Raw genomic sequence first — 4,922 nt, forward strand, 5'->3', positions numbered from 1 at the left:
ATCATAGAGGTTTTAATCACAGACCACAATGCAGAAATCAATAATTAATAATTAACAAAATATGGGCAATGAAGTAACAACGAGAAATACACCAGAAAAAAAAAGAAAGTAGAAAGTTCACAATTATTTTTGGATTAAAAAAGAAAAAACAGGAGTTCCCGTCGTGGCGCAGTGGTTAATGAAACCGACTAGGAACCATGAGGTTGCGGGTTCGGTCCCTGCCCTTGCTAAGTGGGTTAACGATCCGGCGTTGCCGTGAGCTGTGGTGTAGGTCGCAGACGCGGCTCGGATCCCCGGTTGCTGTGGCTCTGGCATAGGCCGGTGGGTACAGCTCCGATTCGACCCCTAGCCTGGGAACCTCCATATGCCGCGGGAGCGGCCCAAGAAATAGCAACAACAACAACAACAAAAGACAAAAAGACAAAAAAAAAAAAAAAAAGAAAAAACAGGAGTTCCCGTTGTGGCGCAGCGGAAATGAATCCAACTAGGAACGATGAGGTTGCCAGTTCGAACCCTGGCCTTGCTCAGTGGGTTAAGGATCCGATGTTGCCTTGAGCTGTGGTGTAGGTCGCAGATGCAGCTCGGATCTGGCGTTGCTGTGGCTATGGTGTAGCCGGCAGCTGCAGCTCCAGTTAGACGCCTAGCCTGGGAACCTCCTTATGCCACAGGTGTGGCCCTAAAAAGACAAAAAAAAAAAAAAAAAAAAAATTAAAAAATGGAGTTCCCATTGTGGCTCAGCAGTAACAAACTGGACAAGTATCCATGAGGATGCAGGTTCAATCCCTGGCCTCGCTCAGTGGGTTAAGGATCCAGCGTTGCCATGAGCTGTGGTGTAGATCGCAGAAGAGGCTCTGATCTTGTGTTGCTGTGGCTGTGGTGTAGGCCGGGGGCTGCAGCTCCAATTCAACCCATAGCCTGGGAGTTTCCATTTGCCACAGGTGCAGCTCTAAAAAGACAGGAAGGAAGGAAGAAACAACTACAAGCTACTTTAAAATAAATAATAAAAAAAATAATAATAATGAGGAATTCCCTTGTGGAGCAGCAGGTTAAGGATCTGGTGTTGTCGCTGCTTTGGCTTAGGTAGCTGCTGTGGCACAGACTCAAACCCTGACACAGGAAATTCCACACACAGCAGGCACAGCCCAAAAACAAATAAAATAAACCGTAATGAGAGGCCCATGCTGTCGCTACCCAGTGGCATTTGAAAGAAATAGCCTTCCCTACATTTATAAGAAAACAGGAAAGGCTGTAAAGAATTGACTCCTGTTTTCATCTTGAGAAGCTAGGGGGGGAAAAAATCAAAATAAGCCAGAGAACAGAATTAGTAAACATGAAAGCATCAATTATCAAGATCAAAAGCCAACAAAGGCAACAAAAATGTAGATTTGGTGAACAAAGCAAGACTATGTGAGCAATATTCAACATGTCAGAGGATAGGACATAACTTTAAAGCAGTAAAGAGAATACATGAAAACATCAACAATTTTAAAACCCGTATAAAGCAGATGCTTTCCACGAAAAATAAAAATGTCCAAAATTAGAGAAAAAAAATAGAAGCACCACACAGCCCGATCTCCATAAAATATATTGAAAAGATGTTCAAAGATCTGCACCTGAAAACAACAGCAGGTCCAAGAGATTTAATGGCAAATTCTGTAGACACTTGCAATTTATATAAGCAGCATTGGCACGTAGTAAAAATCAATTTTAAAATTCTAAATAAAATATCTGCATATCAAATTCTGGATTTATCAAAAAAATAATGCAACATAACCAACTAGAGTTTATCCTAAGAATGCTAAAAGGACTCAGCATTATAAAACCCATTAATATATATAACTCCATTAATATATGTCATTATATTAACAGATTAATATAGAAAAGTTACATGATCATCTCAGTAAATGCCAAAATATCATTTGCTATAATTTCACCTCATACATAAGCAGTAAGAACTACAACAAAACACTTCAAATTACTGAATAATCTTAAACGAAGGAGGTGCTAAGTAAGTATGAAATCCAGAAGTCATTAAATAGGAGTCATACTTTTATATATATATAAATCAACAAAGAAACAAAGCCAAACCAGCTGCATGAACCACTTGCCATACAGCTGTTATATTTTCCTGGTGAAATTGTAAGCTGGAACATGGCCTCTTTTAGGAACTTTGAATTCCAAGTCAAAATCCTGGAGTTCCTGCTGTGGCTCAGCCAGTTAAGAGCCCAACATGGTGTCCATAATAACGCAGGTTCAATCCCTGGCCTCACTCGGCGGGTGAAGGGTCCAGCATTGCTGCAAGCTGCAGCGTAGGTTGCAGATGCAGCTCGGATCTGGCACTGCTATGGCTGTGGCATAGGCCAGCAGCTGTAGCTCCTGTGTGACCCCTAGCCTGGGAACTTCAATGACCCGCAGGTGCTGCTCTATACATAAATAAGTAAGTAAATAGATAAATAAAATTTTAAATCCATATACTCTTTAGTTGAACAAGTTTATTTTTATGACATTTTTATATATAGAAGTACTCATAGATGAATGCAAATATTTATCTATAGACATGTTTATTCCAAATGGTTTATAGTAGGAAAAGCCTGAAAACTACCTAAATGGCCATCAAAAGATTACAGAGGCTATTCCATGTTCATATATGAAATGCCAGGCAGCCATGTTTTTGAAAAAGAAGCAGACTTATAAGTACCGATCTGGAATGACATATTTATAGGTGTAGTTGGTAGTGGTGTGTGTGAGAGAGAGAAAGACAGAGACAGAGAATCTATGCAATCGCCTAAGAAATCTCAGGGGAAAAAACCTCCCGGGAAACTACGAATATAAGAGAATGTTCTTAACTAGATAAGGTTTATTTTTACCTCAAACCTACAATAGTCAGACTTCAGATTGACACATTGGTAGTAGCCCTATTAAATTCAGATAGAAGGACAGGACATGCCCTGTCTGTGCAAATATTCAAGTTGTACCTGATGCAATAAGATGGGGGGGTATAAATGTTAGAAATGATATAAACCATGGCTTTCATAAATGTTATAATTATCTACATATAAAACCCAAGAGAATCGACTCAAAGACTATTGGAACTTTATTTGTATTATATTAGAATTTTAAAATTTATTACTTGAAGTTTTTACAGGTAGTCAAATAATACAAGATCCACATACAGAAATCAATAGCTTTTGGAGTTCCTGTCACGGCGTAGTGCTTAACGAATCTGACTAGGAACCACGAGGTTGCAGGTTCGATCCCTGGCCTTGCTCAGTGGGTTAAGGATCCAGCATTGCCGTGAGCTGTGGTGTAGGTCGCAGACGCGGCTCGGATCCTGCATTGCTGTGGCTCTGGCGTAGGCCAGCGGCTACGGCTCCAATTCGACCCCTAGCCTGGGAACCTCCATATGCCGTGGGAGCGGCCCTAGAAAAGGCAAAAAGACAAAAAAAAAAAAAAAAAAGAAAAGAAATCAATAGCTTTTTTATGCATCAGGCAAAACCAACCTAAGTGTAACTTAAAAACATACACACACATTCAAAACAACTACGTTTCAAAATATACAGGAATAAACATAGAAAAGAAATCAATCATACCTATGTAAAGAAAATTATAAAACTTTACTGAAGAACATAAAATTTGAATAAATGGAGAGATGTACCATGGTGTGACAATGTCAATTCTACAAATTCATATCTAAATTTAGGGAAATTCCTATCAAATTGCCAATGAACTTACTAGACAAGCTTATTCTAAAATTCATCTCTAGGAAGAATATTTAAATAGAAACAAGGAATTTTGGCATAGAATTACGGTGACACTCCTCAGTTTAACGGGCAATATAAATGGCCATTGAGTGGGAAAAGATGGCAACTTCACTAATAATCGGAAAAATGCAAAATAGGAGAATAACAAGATATCATTTTTCATCCTTAAATATCCTTAAATATCTAAAAGACCATTTGAGCAGGGGGCGGGGGTGGGTGGCAGTGGAGAACAGAATCTCACAGATAGAGTTGGTAGGAGTTTAATTGGTCCAGTTTTTTCTGAAGGTGATTTGGCAGCACTTATTCAAAGTCTGTGCATACTGTACAATCCAGCAGCAACAGGGAACTTTCAGAGCTGACTCTGAAGCGCATGTAAACCGGCCCCCAAAGAGTATGTTCATGTAACACTGGGGCTGATTACCAAAAACAGAAACAATTCAAACGCTCATTAATAAGACAGATTTTGGGGCGTTCCCTTGGTGGCTCAGCGGTTAACAAACCTGACTAGGATCCATGAGGATGCCGGTTCCATCCCCGGCCTCCATCAGTGGGTTAAAGATCCAGTGCCGCCGTGAGCAGCAGTGTAGGTCACAGACGCGGCTCGGATCCCGCGTTGCTGTGGCTGTGGTGTAGACCAGCGGCTACCGCTCCAACTGAACCCCCAGCCTAGGAACTTCCATACGCCGCATGTGTGGCCCTAAAAAGACGAAAAAAAAAAAAAAAAAGGTTATCTCACTCCCGGACACAGGACAAGGATTAGATACAGTGAAATCCAAAGGGACTTCTGCTTCCTCTGTTTTATTTGAAACTTTGAAATGAAAGTGTAAGCATATATTATATTTTTTTTAACTCACCTCAATGTTAATGTGGCCATTTTAAAATTTTGTTAAACATATGTCCCTTTAAAACACATTCATTTAAGATGTGTGTATCTTCACATACCTTTATTTTATAAGGACTTGAATATTGTTTAACCTTACTAAAGCCATAAAAATATTTTAAAGCGGAAGGAGTGGTAACATGATCTGTTGTCTTTCTGGTTTCTCAATGTAAAAACTTTCATCCCCACATTATCACTGCAGGGAAACTTCACCTCAGCATTCAGGCACATGGAGTCTATAACCTCTAATTCTAAACAAATCTCGTCACACCACACAGAGC

The sequence above is a fragment of the Sus scrofa genome, chromosome 14, assembly GCF_054392235.1.
Source record: "Sus scrofa isolate SSC_HxYL_T2T_F1_AM1 chromosome 14, Sscrofa_HxYL_maternal_Yorkshire_Landrace_v2.0, whole genome shotgun sequence".
In the NCBI taxonomy this organism is placed as follows: domain Eukaryota; kingdom Metazoa; phylum Chordata; class Mammalia; order Artiodactyla; family Suidae; genus Sus; species Sus scrofa.